Below are 21794 nucleotides of genomic sequence, written 5' to 3' on the forward strand. Positions count from 1 at the left end.
GCCAGCTGCTCAGTGCCAGGGGAGAGAGGAAGTGCGGAAGAGACTGTGCACAGAGCTGGACAGTGGAGGGTTGCGAGAGCTCGTGCACCTCCTCAGGCCCTTTTTTTTTTCTTTCTCTCTCCTCCTTAAATCTTCGTGTTTGATTATTAAACCCAATACATAGGATCACCCAATTGGGGTCACTCACAGAGACTGCAGGGGGAAGTTGTTTTTGTGGAACTTGGGAATCAGAGTGGGGAGTAACAATCAAAGAAACAGCTCTGTGGCAGTTGACTCTCCCAAACTACTGGCTAGAGAGGACTTATAGCCTCAGAGGTCAATCCAGAAACACTGCCACCCAGGGGCTGAACCACAAACTGACTCTTCTGTAAATACAAATAAAGGCAGTCTGGGAAACAAATACTGCCTGCTTTAAAATCAGGACTGTGGTTTACAACAGGGAGGAACAATGTATTACAGGGAACTCCAACACTCTCCTGAATACCTGACAGGACTAAGGCGTGTCAAACAGAAGAGTAGAGGAACTGCAGGACCTTCACTACTGCAAATTTTTATATTTTTTTTCACCTTTTATTTAAGAAACTAATTTTTTTCTTTTTTCTTCACCTGATTTTACCTTTTTAATTACTACATTTTTATTTTTAACCAGTATTATTACTACTACCATTTTACTTTTTTAAAAGTGTCATTATATTTTCTCTTTATCTTATTTTGGGATTAGTGTTCTACATTCTATTTTTATCTTTCCTTTAGTATCATTTTGCTCTACCTCAACTTTACGTTTACACCAAAAGTCTCTTCCTCACTTTTCCCCTTTTGTTGTCCTGTTTCTCTTAGCCTATTCCTGCTTTAGATTTTCCCTATTCCTTCTTTTTACCCCCTGTTAAAATTTCACCCTACTTATATATCTAATTTCCAATCCCTTGCTCTAAATCCAAATACACCTCTCTCTTCTCTTTCTTCACTATCCAAATTTTTTTTTCTCTGTCATTTGGTTGTTGTTTGCTTGATTGTTCAGTATATTGGGGGTTTTTTATGCTTGTTTGTGAGATTGTTTTTGCTTTTTCTTTCTATTTTTCTGTTTTTTGTTTTTTTTGTTTTTCCTTTCCGGTTATTTTACTTTTTTTATTTTTTGCTCCTGTTTTCCCTCGACTCACTTGATATCAATTGTAGTTTGTAGTTTGCATTCTGTTGCTGGAATTTGTTCGGATCAGTGGCTGTTCTATTGGAGTTTTCTCCCCATATAAATAGTTTCATCCCCTCTTCTACTTCATTCTCTTTCTTCTCTCTCTTACTTCTTTTTCCTTTTCCCAATTTCATTTTTGCACTCTTTTCTTTCTTTTTTTTCTCTTCTTTCTTCCTTGTCCCCTAATTCTCTTTGATCTGGTGGTCACCTTTATTTGGGGTTATTAGTATCGTGAATACATTTGTGTTCAGTGCCTTGTGCTTTGTGCCTTGTTGTGTGCCTTGTTGTGTTGCCCTTTAAATCAACGCAACAGAGAGAGAACTACATAAACAAACACCTGGAGAAGAGAGATCATGGGGAGACAAAGAAACAGCCCGCATATGAAAGAAAAACAGGCATCACCAGGAAAGGAAGTAAACAAAATGGAGGCAATGGAGGCAAGCAACCTGTCAGAGAAAGAATTCAGAGAAATGGTCATAAGGTGGATGAAAAGAATGGAAGACAAATTCAACAATATGTGTAAGAACCAAGAGGAAATGAAGAAGAACCAAGAAGAAATGAAAAAATGACATCACTGCTATAAAAAACTCAATAGAAAGCATCAACAGTAGACTAGAAGAAGCAGAGGACCGCATCAGTGAGCTAGAAGACAAGGTAGGAAAAATACCCAAGCAGAGCAGCTTCTAGAAAAAAGAATTAAAAAGCAGGAGGAGAGCCTAAGAGAACTTTGGGACAACACAAAACAAAACAACATCCGCATAATAGAGGTACCAGAAGGAGAGGAAACTAAGCAAGGAATAGAAAACCTGTTTGAAAAAATAATGACAGAAAACTTCCCTGATATAGAGAAGAAAAAGCTCACACAAATCCAAGACGCTCACAGAGTCCCAAACAAAATGAACCCCAAAAGACCGATGCCAAGACACATTATAATTAAATTGGCAAACACTAACGACAAAGCAAGAATCTTAAAAGTGGCCAGAGAGAGACAAAAAGTTACCTACAAAGGATCCCCCATCAGACTAGCGACTGATTTCTCAACAGAAACGCATCAAGCAAGAAGGGAATGGAATGAAATATACAAAGTCATGCAAAGGAAGGGTCTGAATCCAAGAATACTGTACCCAGCAAGGCTATCAATCAAAATTGAGGGTGAAATCAGGAGCTTCACAGACAAAAAAGGACTATGGGAATTTATTACCAGCAATGCAAGAAATGCTAAAGGGTCTGCTCTAAAAAGAAAAAATCGGAAACAAAGAAGGAACACAGGGGTAAAGGATAAAAATGGTGACAAACAAGTTTCTATCAATAATAACTTTAAGTGTAAAAGGATTAAATGCCTCAATCAAAAGGCATAGGGTAACTGAGTGGATAAGAAAACATGACCCATATATCTGCTGTCTACAGGAAACCCACCTCAGAAAAAAGGACGCACACAGACTGAAGGTGAAGGGATGGAAAAAGGTTCTTCAGGCGAATGGAAATGAAAATAAAGCTGGGGTAGCAATACTTATATCTGACAAATTAGATCTCGAAGTGAAGGACATAAAAAGAGATAAGGAAGGCCACTTTATAATACTAAAGGGAGCAATCCAACAAGAAGAAATAACTCTGGTAAACATATACGCACCCAATATAGGAGCACCCAAATACATAAGAAAACTTCTGGAGAGGATCAAGGGAGAGATTGACAGCAATGCAATCATAGTAGGGGACTTTAACACCCCACTAACACCATTGGACAAATCCTCTAAACAAAAAAATCAGCAAAGAAACATCACTCCTAAATGACTTACTAGATCAGATGGAATTAATTGACACCTTCAGAACATTCATTCCAAAGCCACAGAGTATACATTCTTCTCAAGTGCACATGGGTCATTTTCAAAGATAGAACATATATTGGGTCACAGGCAAAGTCTCTTCAAATTCAAGAAGATAGAAATCATACCAAGCATCTTCTCAGATCACAATGGCATAAAACTGGAAATCAACTATAACAAAAACAATCCAAAAAAATCAAACACATGGAGACTAAATAGCATGCTATTAAACAATGACTGGGTTACCAGAGAGATCAAAGAAGAAATAAAAATCCTTACAGCAACAAACGACAATGAAAACACAACAATCCAAAACCTATGGGATACAGCGAAAGCAGTCTTGAGTTCATAGCTCTACAAGCCTACTGCAAAAAAACAAGAAACAATGATAATAAATTACCTAACCCTACAACTCAAAGAGTTAGAAAGAGAGCAACAAGAAAAGCCCAGTGTAAGCAAAAGGAAAGAAATAATAAAGATCAGAGTGGAGATAAACGATATAGAGTCCAAAAAAACAATACAAAAGATCAACAAAACCAAGAGCTGGTTCTTTGAAAGGATAAACAAGATTGATGAACCTCTAGCCAGGCTCACCAAGAAACAAAGAGAGAGGACACAAATAAACAAAATCACAAATGAGAGAGGAGAAATAATAACAGACCCCACAGAAATACAAAGGATTGTTAGAAATTACTATGAACAACTCTACTCCAACAAACTAGACAACCTGGAGGAAATGGACATATTCCTAGAAAAATACAACCTTGCAAAACTTGATCAGGAAGAATCTAAAAGTCTCAACAGGCCAATAACTATGGAAGAAATTGAAGCAGTAATCAAAAAGCTTCCAGCAAACAAAAGCCCAGGGCCAGAAGGCTTCACAGGGGAGTTTTACCAAACATTTAAGGAAGAACTAAAACCTATCCTCCTCAGACTATTCCAAAAAATTCAAGAGGAAGGAACACTTCCAAGCTCATTCTATGAAGCCAGCATCACCCTAATACCAAAACCAGGTAAAGACAACACAATGAAAGAGAATTACAGGCCAATATCCCTCATGAACATAAATGCCAAAATCCTCAACAAAATCCTAGCAAATCGGATCCAGCAGCACATCAGAAAGATCATACACCATGACCAAGTAGGATTTATCCCAGGGGTGCAAGGATGGTACAATATCCACAAATCAATAAACGTAATACATCACATAAACAAATTAAGAGATAAAAACCACATAGTCATATCAATTGATACAGAAAAAGGATTTGACAAAATCCAACACCCTTTCTTGATAAAAACTCTCAGCAGGGTAGGAATAGAAGGATCATACCTCAACATAATAAAATCCTTATATGACATACCCACAGCCAACATCATAAGCAATGGGCAAAAACTAAAACCATTTCCTCTAAAAACAGGAACAAGACAGGGATGCTCCCTCTCACCACTTCTATTTAACATAGTACTGGAAGTACTAGCCGTTGTGATCAGACAAGAAGAAGAAATAAAAGGCATCCAAATTGGAAAAGAAGAAGTAAAACTGTCCTTATTTGCAGATGACATGATACTGTACATAGAGAACCCTAAAGACTCCATCAAAAAATTATTAGATTTAATAAATGAATTCGGCAATGTAGCAGGATACAAAATTAATGCCAAGATGGCATTTCTTTACACCAATACTGAACTTAAAGAAAGTGAGACTAAAAAAGCAATCCCATTTACCACTGCACCAAAAAAATTAAGATACTTAGGAATAAATTTAACTAAGGAGGTAAAAGACTTATATGCAAAAAACTACAGGACACTGAAAAAAGAGATAGGGGAAGACATAAACAGATGGAAGAACATACCGTGTTCATGGATTGGTAGAATCCACATTATCAAAATGTCCATATTACCCAAAGCAATTTATAGATTCAATGCAATCCCCATTAAATTACCAACAGCATATTTCACAGATCTAGAACAAATGCTCCAAAAATCCATCTGGAATAAAAAAAGACCTCGAATAGCTGCAGCAATCCTGAGAAACAAGAACAAAGTAGGTGGGATCTCAATACCAGATATCAAGCTGTATTATAAAGCCACTGTTCTTAAAACAGCATGGTACTGGCACAAGAACAGACATATAGATCAATGGAATAGAAATAGAGAACCCAGAAATCGACCCAAACCACTATGCCCAATTAATATTCGACAAAGGAGGCAAGAGCATACAATGGAGTCCAGGCAGTCTCTTCAATAAATGGTGTTGGGAAAATTGGACAGATACATGCAAAAGGATGAAACTAGACCACCAACTCACACCATACACAAAAATAAACTCAAAATGGATAAAAGACTTAAACGTAAGACGGGAATCCATAAAATTACTAGAGGAATCCACAGGCAGTGAAATTGCAAACATATGCCGAAGGAATTTCTTCTCTGATACTGTTCCTAGGGCCGTGGAAACTAAAGAGAAAATAAACAAATGGGACTATATCAAAATAAAAAGCTATACTGAAAACCTTTTAAATGAACACCCAATGTCAGCTGTCCAAGAGATCCAGGCAAACTTGATTCAAAACCCTCAGTTCCACAGCCCTCTCTGTGACTTTTGTGAAGTCCCGAGAGTTGTTTATTCTCTTGGTACTCTCCACCAATGGATCCTGAGTCTGTGTGTCTTGTCTGTTCGGCATCAACTTGGACTCAGAAGCATCACCATGTTTTGAGTTTAGTAGTTTTTGCTAAAGATTTGGAGTTAGAATGGGTAGTTCACATGCTCAATTTTTCCTCTTTCCTTCTTGTCTCTGTATACACCCTGTGAACCTCAACTTCCTCCCTTCCTATTGTGCAGAGCATTTCTTCTCTCTTATAGATGCTGCTCTGAAACTTGCAGATAGAAACTCATCAAGGGAATCAGCTTAACTGAGAGCCTTCCATTCATTAGGAGCAACCTTACTTAGAAGATAGTAGGGATTATAAAGAATGGGTTTTCTCCTTTTGCCTCCACACCAGGTGGTTCTGACAGTAGTTGGGAACACTGGTAGAAGTGGTTTGAGTTGAGTAAAGACCCTAATTCCTGTTAGCTTTGGAGCATCATCAGGAATTGGGCTGGGTGAGGAGGGGCAAGAATGGCAATGACATGGCGTTGGATCTTGGCAGGGACTGCACCCCTGCACACTCAGCAAAGTACTGTGAGCAGCAAGTAAGCATGGTGCTGTGGCAGCGGTGAGAGCAACTACTAAAGTATGCAATTTACCCAGCTTACAAAGGAGAGAAGCTTTGGGGGATACGGTGCGGCCAGCACACACTGGCACTGGCCACACTTCTGATGGTTAATGGAAAGAAGTGCTTCTTAAGGCAGGTTTGCTGCATTCGGTGCAAAGAGCGTTTCACTATGCTTTTCTTTTTTGAAACTATGAGTATAATTGGCTTATCTCATGGCCCAAACTTTAAACAGTTCCTCCCAATTCAAAGGAAAACAGTCAGACAACTACGGAGTCATTAAAAACTATTCAAATTCCATCTCTTAAAAGCCACCTTCTTAACCTATAGTCAAACACCTTAGTCATCCTCTCTCTTCAGCTCTTCAACTCTCAATACCTTCCATGTAGATGGAAGTTGCTCCAGGAAACATTTTCTCTCCCATTCCCAACTCCCAACTTAAACCCTCTGAAACCTACCCTACTGGACTCTTTAGCACTCTAATGCATTTTTAGATTTATTGGTTTGTGTGTGTTTTTTTTTCATTTCCAGTACAAATTCTCCAGCTAATGCTTCTCCTGTTCTCTAATAAACGAAATCTTCAAAATAAAAATGACTGTTGGGGAGGTGGGTAGAGAGGGGAGAAAAATAATAGGGATGAGAACATGATCAAAGAGAAAAATGCCAAATCAGGAATGCTAGAATTTCTAGAATTTTCCTTATGGGCAAGAGGAGGGTCAGTTGGAGTGTCAGAAGTTTTGAGTGCTTACGCATTATTAGATTTTATCTGTATTATACAAGGAAAATAGGATCTCTTGGAAGAATTAAGGTGTTTTCTTTTTTTTTAATAGGGAAAAAACACTCCTTTACTTCTTTTGTATCTGGGTAAGGGGGTTTATTGAAATATATATATATACAGAACTTAGAGTGTGATTTTCTGAGGCTGGCCTCTCTTCGCTAGAGCTGTTCAAGCAGGCTCGTTCTGCTAGAAGGGGTCACAACGATGAAAGCCTTAATCTGAGGTGTGAGAGTCTTTGGAACTGTGAGGACCAATGTGAACTCACTGAGCAAGGGGTCCCGGAGTGCGTACTGAATGATCCATATCCATCACCTGGGGAAGGTCCGGCCTCCTCTGTCATTGACTCTTTTGCCTCTCAAATTTCAGCAGCACTTTTATGCAGCTGTCCAGAACTATCATCCCCACATGGGCAAGAATTTGCCAGGTCAGGCCCCTGTGAGAACTAACGGTGAAACCCTCCTGTCCCAGCTATGGGCAGGGAGTCAGGCTCATTCGTTTACTCCAGCTGATAAAGCCGCCAGTTGTGGAGAGAACATCAGGGCATACTTTCTAGAAAGCTTTGTTCTCAGCTGAGCACTGAATATTAGAGGCCATCTTCAAACCCAGGGACATCTGCAGAAGTGGCTTCTCTCCCACATGCTCTCCTCTCAAGGATGAACAAACCTTTTCCTCACAGCAGAGCCCAGGCCAGGTGTGTTGGAAACAACACAGATCCCGGTCGAACACCTAATTGTCCCCCATCTGAGAGTGAGAAGCACATCTTACTGACGTTCGACTTTTCATGGCCATGTGTTGGGATGCACATCCAAAGGGCCTTTTCATTTTAGACGCAACCAATGTCCATTCCAGACAACTTCTTGTTACACTCCTATGAGGGATCTGTCTGGAATTAAAATGCAACATTCAGATTTTAAAGCATAAGTACAAACTTACAGATTTAACTTGTTACGTTGGTTAATAGTTAGAAGGCCTCACAACACCTTTGAGCCAGAAGAAAGGCTGTATTGTGCTTCATAATATTGCAGTGACACTAGGTGCGAACAGATATGAATGCATATGGTGTGTCAGGCACATATTATGTTATTTCATTTCATTCATGGCCTGCTCCTGCCAATCACCTCCCTTTTCTGCTCCAGCTCTGACTCAATGCTGAAGATGACTTCAGGTCACTAGGGGATGGACACAGCACAGAAGGCACAGAGTAGCCACAGGATTTGTTCCAGTCCAGTTGAGAATACACTTCTTCATTATGAGAGCTCATGCAAATGAACACAATTTAGATGAAGCCCCGCTGGAGGCATTGCAAGAGTTCATAAAGGAGCCTTGCCGAGAGAAAGAGGAGAGCCGTGGGTGGTAATGGCTACCTCATTTCCTGCCAGAATTTTCTCATCACAGCCCACCGCGTCTCTGTGTTTCTGCTTTGTCAATCAGTCAAATGGGAGCCTCATGACAATAAGGCCCCTGGCCCAGACATTATGACTAAATGCAATGCTCAAAATCAGCGTCAATAGAACTGAGCTCTCACTGAGGGGAGGGTGAAGAAAGTGGCTTAACCTCTCTGAGTTCAGTTCCTCTCTTGTGAAATGAGTTGCTGAACTTCACTCTCTCTAGACCAAGCATGTCAAACTCAAAGGCTAACACGGGCCAAATAAACAAGGGTTAAGTTTCTGTGGGCCACAAAAAAACAAAAGCTTCAATTTTCATAGAAACGTAGGTGTATTTCAATAGAGACATCCTGAATACAAAGGGCTGAAATAAATGAGTAACCATTAACATAAAATAATAGAACATTTTAATAAAAATTAATATTTTTTCTTGAACATTAACTTACCAGACACTGAATAACTGCACAAATTAATAAATGTAATGCAAATGAACCTATTTTTCTTGTTCTCCAAAAGCGAAATATGCCCTGTTGCGCACACCAAACAACTCAGTCCAAGACTAATGACGTGGCAATCGGCTGCTAAAATATTCACCGCTAGTATTAGTGGAAAGAAATGGTGTGCCTGCGCGTAAGGCGCGTAAGGGAAATGAATACATGATTATAGAAATCAGTCATTAGGGAACGTTGTAGTTCATTATTAATAATTATGTATAACAGGATATTGTAAAAATTAAGTTATGAAATTTTTATTAAAATGTTTCTTACATACCGTTATTTTGGCTGGGCCGCAAAAATATTCATTATGGGCCACATGTGGCCCCGTGGGCCACGAGTTTGACATGCTTGCTCTAGAGCAGCCGTGGGCAAACTACGGCCTGCGGGCCAGATCCGGCCCGTTTGAAATGAATAAAACTAAAAAAAAAAAAAAAAAAGACCATACCCTTTTATGTAATGATGTTTACTTTGAATTTATATTAGTTCACACAAACACTCCATCCATGCTTTTGTTCCGGCCCTCCAGTCCAGTTTAAGATCCCATTGTGGCCCTCGAGTCAAAAAGTTTGCCCACCCCTGCTCTAGAGTCTCCCCAAAGCTGACAACACTGTCCCCCCTAGACTCCTGAAAATAAACCCTTTGCAGGATTTCTCTTCTTACCTGCTTACAGTAGAGGAAAGAACAATTAACCAAGAATTATAAGTATCAACTAGCTGTGTGATCTTTGCCTAAGTAGTTAAACTACCTGAAGTGTTTCCTTAACTGAAAAATGAGGGAATTGGGTCAGGTAGTCTCAAGGTTCCTTCCAACCTTGACATTTAAAATAATACAAGTCACATGGAATAAAGGAATTCTCAAGCTTTGAAGTCAGAAGTGACCCAGAATGCAAACGAATGGGTCTTTGGGTGGAAATGGCTTCCTAAAAGTGTTATTGATAAGTACTTAATTTTCATACTAGATTTACATTTCATACAAGAATTACCTAGTCTCTTATTTAAAATGTGATACCAATTTCAGCTGGTTACAATGTTGATTTTACAAAATTTCACCAAAAGCACACACATTTCTTCTAATTACTGATTTCTGCTCTGCCTAATAGCTAAGAGATAATGAATAAATGGTCTTTCCTCCAACAGCCTGAGGCTTTATTAAATTAATAAGCAGAAAATAAGAGCTCAGTAAATGTAGTTTGAATAAATAAATGATATGACCAAGTGACATTTTCTAACCCATTTTTTTTCTGCTATTTATGTGGGTTCCACATAAAAGCGACCCGACCTGTAGTTATTACTCCAGGTACGATACTAAGTTCTGGAGATTCAGAAATGAAAACATTACCATCTAGTTTGAAAAAGAAGAAAAGGTGAAAGGCAATGCAGCCATTCATAGTCAGCTTTACTTTAAATTGTTGCCAAAAATTTGGTTGTTTTAATGAAATTTTCATTTTTCTAGCAAAAACTAAGACATTCTTTCCTGGAGGTTAGGGGAGAAGGGAGGGATAGGGCACCCATGAACAGCCGTGTGCTTATCCATCGTTGGTGGGTCACTACATGTATTTAGGGAGATAATTTCTATGGGAAACTAGAGAAGGACCACAGAAGTCAGTATCTTGTCAGAGGGGTGTATCATTTCGCATTCTCAACAGCAATATATGAGAGTTGCAGCCTCTTCAATTTTTGCTAATGTACAGACTTGCTAAATTTTTTGTAGACATTTCAGCTGGTGGGAATTGACATCTCATAGTTTTATTTTGCATGTTCCTAATATCTAATGATGCTAAGGAACTTTTCATGTGCTTATTAGCCATTTATATACTTTCTTTTGCATCTTTTGCCCTTTTCTAGGGGGTGCTGTCACTTACTGTTAATTTTTAGGAGTCCTCGATAGATTTTGTACTGAAGTCCTCAGCAGATGCACGTATCGCAAATACGTTCTCCTAGCCTGTGTCTTGCCTATTTATTTCCTAGGTGGTACCTTCAAATATACAGAAACGTCTCATTTTGACGAATTCAGTTTATCAAAATTTTATTTTATGTTAGTGCATTTTTTGTCCGAATAGATCTGTCTCTGCCCCAAGATACATTCTCCACTGTTCCATTCTAGAAGCCGTGTGGTTCTTGCTTATCTCTTTAAGTCTTTGACCCATCTGAAATTAATTTTGGAGTACAGAGAGAAATAAGATGTGAGGTTCATTTTTTGCCATTCAGGTGTTCAGTTATTCCACACCATTTACTGGGCGGGGGGGGGGGGGGGGGTTGTTTTTTTTAACATTAAATGGTCTTAGTGCCCATGTCAAAAATCAATTGACCATATTATGGGTAGGTCTGTTCTTCTGCTTCCTTGATCAAGTTGTCTATTCTTATGCCAAACCACACCATCTTGATCACTATAGCTTTATAGGAAGTTTTGAAATCAGGGAGTACATGTCCTCCAACTTTGTTCTTTTTTAAGATTTCTAGATCCTTTGCATTTCATACAAACCTTGGAATCAACCTATCAGTTTTCACAGAAAAGAGTCTGCTGGGACTTTAACTGGGGTTTTATTGAATCTATAGAAAATTTTGGGAAGAATATATCTTAACAAAACTGAGCTAACATTGGGAGAATGCTTGGATGGTCTTTAATTTCTTTCAACAGAGTTTTACAGTTTCAAGTATAAAGGTCTTTTACCCCCTTCCTCCCTAGGTATCTGATGGGTTTCAAGGCTATTCTAAATAATATTGTTTTAAATTTTTATTTTCCTGTTAATCATTGCTGTTATGTAGAAATGTAATTGACTTTTATATATCAACTAATATCTTGCAACCTTGCTAGGCTGGCTTATTAGATTTAATAGGTTGTAGATTACTTAGGGTTTTCTAGAAACAAAAATACCAAACTTGTGCTATTTTAAAAAAATTGCTCCTACCTTACTAAATCAGCAGGATTTCCAACAAAATATTGAATAGAAGTGATAAGAGCAGACAGCTATGTCATGATCCAGATCTTAAGAGAAAAATGTGTAATATTTTATTGTTATATATAATTTAACTGTAGACTTTTCAAAGATACCCTTTGTCAGGCTGCAGATGCGACCTTCTATTAGTAATTTGCTAAACATTTTTATCAAGTATTGGTGTTTGATTTTGTTAAACATTTCACCTGCATCTATTGAGATTATATAATTTTTGTTATTTGTTCTGTTAATGTGATGAATTACATTGGTTGATTTTCAAGTGTTTTGTCAATCTTTTGCTCCTCGGATAAACTGCATTGTCATGAAGTATTATATCTATCTATCTATCCTTCTACCTATCTACACACATACATACATATATAATATACACTAATAAAGGAGAAACATGCAGATTGGTGTCACTCCACTATGCCTAACCAGCCAATCAGGATGTGTATGCAAATTAACCCAACAAAGATGGTGGTTAATTTGAATATGCAGGCGCAGAGTGAAGACTGAAGGCTCTGGCTCGAGCGAAGACTGAAGACTGAAGATGACTGAAGACTGAAGAGGCTTGGCTTCTCCACTGCGGCCGGAGCGAAGGCCCGGTTCCCAGGTGCTGGAGGAAAACCGTGCCGGCAGGCAGGGTAAGGAAGGCCTAGTGCACGAACCTCTTGGAGCAATGGGTCTCTAGTTTACTATAGTTTCTTATATTTTATTAAGGAATTTTTAATCTAAATTAATGAATCTATTAATGGGGGCCATGTATTATATTGTAATATCTTTGTCAGGTTGGGTTCAATGTTATGTCAGTCTTAAAAACTTTGGAGGACATGTTTCCTCCTCTATTTTCTGAATTTGTGTAAGATAGATACTGTTTCTATTTTATTTATTTATTTTTAATGGCTGTCCATTTTATAATGGTTTTATTTTTTAATATATTTTTATTAATTTCAGAGAGAAAGGGAGAGGGAGAGGGAGATAGAAATATCAATGATAAGTGAGAATTACTGATCAGCTGCCTCCTGCATGCCCCCTACTGGGATCGAGCCTGCAACCTGGGCATGTGCCCTTGACTGGAATCGAGCCCGCAACCCTTCAGTCCACAGGCTGATGCTCTATCCACTGAGCCAAACCGGCTAGGGCAGATACTGTTTCTATTTTAAATGTCTGAGAGAATTTACCACTGCAGCCATCTGGGCCCAGAGGTTTTGTTTCTGTTGTAGGTGCTGCTGTTGGTGGTGGTGGAGGTATTGTTTCTGGGGAAGGAGATGGGAGTTTTGATTGCAAATTCAACTTTTTAAATAGATATAAAGTTTTTAAGATTTCCTACATTCTTTGTCAATTTTTCTAAATTACCTTTCTAGGTATTTTTCCACTTTATCTGAATTTCAAATTTTATTATAAAATTTTTTGTTATCCTCCTTATAATCTTTTTAAAAGATATAGAATCTTTACTGATGTCCCCTATTTCTGTCCTGATAGTGGTAATTTGTGTTCTTACCATTAACCACTACACCAAAAAAATTAATAACAAATAAATTAAACACACTTGTTAGTAATAGAAACAATTCAGAGAAAACAAAACTTCAAAAGTTAACAATACCATCTTCTGGAATAAGAGAAGGAATTTCACTTAAGACACAAGAGAAATATGCTTTAAAAATGGAATATTAAGATAATCAAGAGTCTTCTTAGCAATTAAAAAATATGAAAACAGAAGTGAAACACTAAGTAGAATGGAAGTCTTCTAGAAAGTAGAGCAAGCCATAGCTTTGTAGCTGGTATTTTGGCTTTTAAACACTCGCCCCCTCCACCCCCGCCCCAGTCTCCACCTCCCACCCCCAGACTATTCTCAGTGCAAATGGACAAGAGCTTAAATTTTAAATCCTAATTTAGAGTCACATTAATTCCTTGCTTAAAACTCTCCAACAAACTCCCCTCACATTTAGAAGAAAATTCCCACACTTTACCATGGCCTGTGAGGCCCTACATGATCTGGTGTGTAGCCTTCTCACCAATGTCAACTCCAGCCATACCTGCTGTTTTTCATCTCACCAAACTTGCTTCTGCCTCAGGGCCTTTGCATTTGCTGGTTCCTCTGCTTGTAAAGCTCTTGTCTCAGATCTTTGCAGAACTGTTTTCTTAATTTCAAGTCTCCAAGAAGCCAAGTAGTCTCTGACCTCCCAACTTAAGCCACCTGCAGTTTCTTTCTGGCTTATGCCAAGAATTGTCACCTGCTGGGCCTTTATCCCGCTTTTTTTTTCTCATAAAATGTATCACTATCAGAAGTTATATTATACTAGAGGCCCGGTGCACGAATTCATGCATGGGTGGTGTCCGACAGCCCCGCCCCGATCGGTGCGATTGGGCTGGGCCGATTGGGCCGGGCCAGCTGGGGGTAGGGGCCAAGGGCAGTTGGCTGGCCGACCCCACCCCCTGGTCAAACTCCCAGTCGAACTCTGGGTCAAGGGGACAATTTGCATATTAGCCTTTTTATTATATAGGATGTTTATGCATGTGCTCTTCTTTGTTTGGTTGATTGATCCAGACTATAAACTCCACAAACACTGGAACTTTGTCTTGTTCACTGTTGAATCCTAAACTCCTACATGGTACTGGTACAGAGTAAGCATGAAATAGATATTTGTTAAATAATTAATGCAGGATTATATTGGATGGTAAAAACAATCACGCAGCTACAATGACTGTTTTTATAGAATGCCTGGGTTTTCAATCTGCAAGATAATAAAGGAAACATTTGTACAAAGCAAAGGAAATTTGGTTTCATTTTTTTACTCCCATAGCACTGGATGGGGGTAGCTAGCTGCAAACATAATATCTGGGCTGAACAGTGTGCTCTGAGATATTTTCTGTGAGCCCTCATGCTGTCTTACTTCTGGCACAGCCTCAAGCAGGGAAGGGGAGCAACAATAGCACTTCTATTAGCTAAGTATGTAAATAAGCCAGCACTGTCCCTGCTTGTTAACTGCAAGCTAATAAAAATGCTTCCACAGAGACACACCAAGAGAGAAGCATTCTCAGTTCCAAGTGACTAAGTTTTCCAGTTCTTGGCCTGTGGCTCAGAGGGGATTCTTTGAAGAAAGAAGAGACCAAAAGTGTTGATCTCCCTTTTCACAGATGGGCATTTTTGTCTGAGCTCCAAGCCCTAAGGACAAGGGGGAGGACGGATCTTCTTTAAACCATGAGTTTTTTCTGAGAAGAGCATTTAAACTGTCAAGTCCCATGGAATATTTCCATTGTAATAAGGAGTGTGGAGAGAACAATGAAAAGAAATCTAGTGGTAGCCCAAATATCTCATCTTATCACAAACAATAGTCTCATTCCCCCAAAATGCCATTTTCCCAAGGAAGAATTTGGCAGTTGCTTCAGCATGACAGTGCAGGGTTGATGACTGGAGCCTAGAACCCAATAGCAGAGGGAATCCAGAGTCAGGGGCATAGAGTTGAGAAGGCAGCAAGACTATGGGGTGGATGGAGGCTGCACACTAACTCCTGAGGACGTTTTATCTGAAGACCCTCCTAGGCATCTTAAAGTTATTAAAAAATATCTGGAGGTTCACCTAGAATGAGGTATGGTTTATTTTACAAAGTGCCATTTTAAGAGTCTGACTTTTTTTTTTTTCTTGGTAGAGTCTAAAAGTAAAAACACCAAAATTCAAATGCCTACTCTAATTCAAGAATTTTATGTTTCTGTGTATGCCCAGATAAAGATGACCTTCTTTGTCCCGTATTTTTTCAATACTATTAAAAAACAAAATGTACTCATTATGTTGTTTACTATTTACTGCTGGTCAAACTGTTCTTCCTTGAAATTCATGGAAAACTCTGGTCAACACATTTCCTAAACAAAAGGTCAAATAGCTATCAGAATAGTTTCATGCCTCTTACTGAGAACTGTTGTACCCTGGGTTTCTGCAAGCCTACTCTCAACAAATCATCTATTAATTTTAGCTTTCTAGTACTAGCATTTCAGAGAGCCCAATTGTGAAACAGAGGTACTCACTTCTCTACTCTCCACAGCCTCAGAATTCCCATGTTGTGACCAATTTGGGGTCTTTTCTAATTAATGGTGTATGGAAGCCGACAGCTCTATTGGCTCCATCTGCCCTACCTGTTTATTTTAGCTGTAGGGTCAAGGGCAAAATCCCAAAAACTTCGTGCTTAGATAGAACTCAGATGACGAGGGAGCCAAAAGGTGGAGTCCTTGTCCTCAAACACTCCTCTGCCCATTAGTAGATTTAGATGGAATAAAGTAAAGACCAGATCGGGTAGTTTCATCTTTATATCATTCAGAGGTTTCCCTTCCAATCCTTAACTTTGTCTCTTTAAATACAAAGGTGGAAGAGACCCACGGCGCTTACAGAATAGCACAGCCTACTGACCTCATACTCTGAAACCAAAAAAATTCTTAGTTTTAAATGGTAGGCTTACTATATACTAGACAAGTGACCCTCAGAAACAATATTACTACCCAACTCATTGGGTTATAAAGATTAAATAAAATCATGCTTTTAAACTACTCAATATAGTATGCAGACACTTGATTAACTAGAATTAATGTTGTAGTATATTACTATAATTCATGTTATAAAATCAAGAAAAAACATAAGCAATTCATATTCATAAAAAGAAAAACTTGCCTATTATAAAGAGGATTCACCTTAAGTTCAGGTTTAAAAATATTTCCTCATAGATGTGTTAAAGAGTAAACTGGAATTGTTCAGATTAAATTTTTATTAAAGTACTAATATGCTGGAGAACATTGATATCCTGTTCATGTAGTTTGACAATATAACCTTTGTTGAAAAGATGAGGATTATGTAGAAGACAAAATGTTGTTGAAGTGAGCTGTTACTGCCATTCTAGGTGCCCAGGTAGGTAGGAATAGAACTCTTTCATTAGTGACTGAAATTAGATGGAAGTTTATTTTTATTTCACTTAGGAAAAGTGTGGAGACAGCTTGTCCTATGTTGGTATGGACACCTCAGAGTTATCACGGGCCCATTGTCCTTCCAGCTCTCTGGTCCACCATCCCCATGGTGCAAGCCTTGTATCCATTGTCCAAAATGGCTGCATTCTAAACAATAGGATTGTAAAATGAAAAAAGAAAGGCACTTCCCTCCTTTTTAGGGAAGTTTCTTTTTTTTTTTAAATATATTTTATTGATTTTTTACAGAGAGGAAGGGAGAGAGAGATAGAGAGTTAGAAACATCGATCAGCCGCCTCCTGCACATCTCCTACTGGGGATGTGCCCGCAACCCAGGTACATGCCCTTGACCGGAATTGAACCTGGGACCTTTCAGTCCGCAGGCCGACGCTCTATCCACTGAGCCAAACCGGTTTCGGCAGGGAAGTTTCTTATTTCATAAGTTTCCTCCTAGGTTTTATTGGCATGGTCCTCTTAGCTGCAAGGGAGCCTGTGAAATATAGTTTTTACTCTGAGATAGTAATTTGGTTCTCCTACTAAGAAAAAAGAGGGTACTGGAGAGAGGAAGGAAGCTAAATTTCCTAGCTATACATTCATTCTTCTTCTCTAAAATATTCTTTAATCTCTTTCCCTTCCTGGTTCCTCTTTCTCTAGTTTCTCAATGGCCATTCTACTTTTTTCTATAGAGTCTGTCCTTCCAATTTTTCATACACTCCAAAGACTTCAATTGCTGAGTTTATGTGAGGAGAAGAAGGCAGGTGGCCCAATCTAATCCCCTTGTAAAACTGTTGATCACTGATCTGGAGTAGACTAATGAAATTATATGAAGAGTTCTTATTGGTGAAATCCTCTTAGCAGAATATCCCTCTTTCAGGATTACTGATGTTAAATAAAACTAGAATCTGTGGATTTATGACTCATGACCTCTAAAAAATGTCACAAAATCCCTGTGATGATCTGTGTAAAAAAACACAAGTGGCTAAGGAACTTATATGCATACTAGAGGCCCAATGCACGAAATTCGTACAAGAATAGGCCTTCCTTCCCCCAGCTGCCGGCACCCAGGACCAGGGCTTCCTCCCTCCAACTGCTGGCAGGCACCTGGGACCAGGGCTTCCTTCCTCCTGCCACCGGCAGGCACCCAGGACCCGGTCTTCCCTCTGACCCCGGCTTTGTCCAGAAGGATGTCCAGAATGACATCCAGAAAGACATCTGGTCTAATTAGCATATTACCCTTTTATTATTATAGGTATGCATAGCCCATGGACATAGACAATAGTGTGATGAAGGCCTAGGGGCCAGGGCAAGTGAGGGGTAGAGGGGATCAATGGGGGGGGGGGGGGGAAAGGGTGACATCTGTAATACTTTCAACAATTAAGATAAATTTAAAAAGAAAACACAGCCTTAGCTGGTTTGGCTCCGTGGATGGAGCATCGGTCTGCAGACTGAAGCTCCCAGGTTCAATTCCCTGCAGGGAACATGCCCAGCTTGTGAGCTCAATCCTCAGAAGGGGGCATGCAGGAGGCAGCCAATTGATGTTTCCATCTCATATCAATGTTTCTCTCCCTCTCACTTTCTGTCTAAAAAATCAATTTAAAATCTTTAAAAAGAATGTTTCTCTTCCCATGTGGAGTATTTGCCCTCTTACTTTTCTACACCCCACTTGTCCAGTTCAAGTCTCATCTCATCCAAAAGCCTCCTCAACCTTTCATGTCTTCACTGACAACAGCAGGAGGTAGCCTTCTGATGCCTCTAAACTCTGAACACAGAATCCTGCCATCCATTCTGGACATTCAGCCAAAAATGGCTTCTTTCTCTCTCTCTTCTGCTTTCCTAGGGCAGGGCAAGTGTTCTCATGAACAAGGTGTGGTATCTTCCTTTTATAGTCAGAAAGACCCCCAACTGGGCAAGGTAAAGAGCAGTGACAAACATTTTTTAGTTCTTCCCTGAAACCTCCTGGTCTCTAAGTCTGTGCTGTGAGTTCCCAGGAGTAAGATGAGCTAAACTTGGCTTGCAAAGGAACCTGGAATGTTTCTGCTAAACTCCTTAAGGGTCTCAAGAGAGGGCTAGACTGCAGTTGAATAGTCATCTCAAGGATTCTTGGAACGGATCCTTCCTTCCCAAGATTGATACTCTTTGCACCCACAAATGCTGTGGTAGAAGAACCCTGGAGTGAGCTTCGACTGACTGGAGCAGGGGGGGGGTGGGGGGGTGGGGGGGGGGGTGTCTTAATCCTGGCTCACACAGGGTCCTAATCCTGACTCACACAGTGACCACATGTGTGACCCTGAACATCTCTTTCCCATTCTGGGCTTCAGTTTCATCAACCATAAAATGAATAACTTAAATTTTATATTCTCGCTTACACTTGAGGAAAGAGAGTTGGATCATTCTTTGTGGACACATTCCAAAATTTATTATAGTTTTCAAGGAACAGAGCTCATATTTATAATTTCCTGGCCATCTCACAAGGTTTTTAGTATTCTTTCCCAAAATGAGCATGGAACTTGTTTCATGCTGAGGGCTTGCTGTGGGGACCATCACATTGCCATGCTTTAGTGCCTTGACTTAAGAAATTATTTTTAACTGTGTACTCATTAGGCAAAATTTCTAAAAGCTTTGTTGTAAATCTGCCTTTCTCTTTTACTTAAGGAAATGGTTAGACTTCACAAAATCACATCTTTATCCTTCTACATATGGCAATGTGCATATCTCTCTGCGTAATGAAAGTATGTAGGGAACAGAAAAGAAACACAAAAGCAAAAATGTCAACTTGTTGGGCTTGCCACCAGTTTTTGGAGAAGCCATCATCTGGGCAGGCAACTGCTCGGTTCAGTGAATCAACCACTAACCTGAACAAGGCTTGGTGTTGTAGGTTCATCTCCTGGTTCACTTTGCAAACCTTAAGCTTGTTCAAAAGTTTAACCTTAGCTTATATAACAGGCATAAACAGGTCCTCAGATTTCCAGTCCTGGAAAATTCATCATCTTTACACTCAATGAATTAACAGCAGTAGGTCCAGACTGGCCAGGTCCAGGGTTCTGTGGGCCTTGGGGGGCAGGCCCAGCTACAACGAACACGGGAAAATGGGCAAGAGGGCAGGGGGAGGAGAGAGTTAACAGATTTGGTCTTGAACTTGGGGGGTTGGGTGGAAAAGTGATGATCCTTGGGGCTTGGGATGAGGACCAGCAGGAAGAAAGCTGTCTGATGGGGGCCTGGGCAGGCCCGACGGAGGGGCTGGTACCCTTGGGGCTGAGCGGGGAGGGGAAAATGAGTCCTGGCACTCAGATGCTAAAAAGTGTTAATGGTTTTACCAACTGAAGACTTCTAGGAAGACATATAAATCAATTATATTTCTTTAGGATGAAGAGAAGTTCGTAGGCAATATGAACATGAGTTAACACTGTTGTCACAATTCATCTGATCATGGAATCAGCACTTATTTGGTGTTCGCTCAAAGAAGCATCACACCATCAGTAGGAATAGCACGGGGGGTGGAATTACAGACACACTATGTTGAATGATTATATACTTGGGATTTTTTATTTACTTGATAACTATACAACAATTTCATTCACTGTAAAATCACAATCAGATACAATATCTACAAATATTACAGGTAAATGAGGTGTTTTTTTTTAAAGGTACATTTTAGGCTGAAAAGCCGAAAGAGGTTTGGTTGTCACATCTAAAAATTTCCTGTTTAATACAGCCAACTGCTGTTTAGCATTCTGAATGGAAAGGTGAACATATTGACAACAAATGATATCATTTTATTACTTTTAGTGTAAAAACTAACTTTCCTGATTTAATAATGCAATATGTGATTTCATAAACAGTAAGGATTGCCTTCCAAGGCATATTGGATTTAGGCTAGCATTTTAATTAGTTTCTTTTTTCTCCGAGAGTGTTCTGATTAAACGGTAGGGTAAATATGCTGGATGATGAATGGAAAAATAATAGCTTTTTAGAATGTATCTTCCAGAGAAATAAAATGACTATAAGTAAAAAACTTTGCTACGAAAAATTAAGAGTTGACTATTTTGGAGGGGGAGATGCACAACACAGGTTTCACTTAAACAGCATTATAAATGTGTTGTTCTAGAATTATTTACGAAGAAAAGGACAAGTCCATTCTATAACTATACATCCTCATGAAAATAAAAAACAGACTGAGACACAAAGACCACATTGCCCAGATTCATGCTGGCTGGGGAACAGGCACAGGAAGATGGTCAGCACTTCCATGATCATAAAGATGCTTTTATTCTAAAACCCTGAGCTTGTCTTCTGACTGGAAACTGATCTACCATGTCCTTTTATACTTCCGCCACCAGCTTTCACTGCCTCTTGTACCAACTTATTAAGAACATAATGCATACAGCACTGCTGAGAGGTGTAAGGGAACAATTTATACAAAGGAGAGCGAAAGGGGGAGGTGGGGAGGTTTCTAGATACATAAGTCGAGCTTACAAGTTTTTCCATGTCCAGGCACGTTACACACAGTTATTAGTCTCGCTTTTGATTAGTTGTGCAGTTGAAAGAGTTTTTCCACATATTATCTCATTGGCTATTCACAACCACCTCCTCAGTAGCTACCTTCAGCCCCTGCAAGAGGCTTTACCCAGGGTCACAGAGGTGACAAAGCCAAGGCTGGATCAGATCTTTTGGTTCAAAAACTCCACATTCCAATATTTAAAACACCGAACTAAGGAGGTGATTGGAAAGTGGGACAAGCGCTCAGGGAGCCTGTAGAATCACTGAAGCTCATTGTTAGCTGGCCCTCCCCCCACCACCATTTGTATGTCCCTTTCTTTCCTAGGTACCCAGGGCCCTACCACTGAGCTTCATCACCTGCCACTGGATTGCATGACTTCATGTGCACTGAGGAATGGAAATGTGATGGGTTATGCCTCCAGAAAGTGCCTCCATTTTAAAAAGAGCATCACGTTTTAATCCAAAGGAATAATGCCTATGATGGGATTCAGGCACCAGGGACAAAGACATCTTGCCCTTAAATCGTACCA

This window comes from Myotis nattereri (genome assembly GCF_964212035.1).
Source record: "Myotis nattereri genome assembly, chromosome: 10".
Taxonomy (NCBI): Eukaryota; Metazoa; Chordata; class Mammalia; order Chiroptera; family Vespertilionidae; genus Myotis; species Myotis nattereri.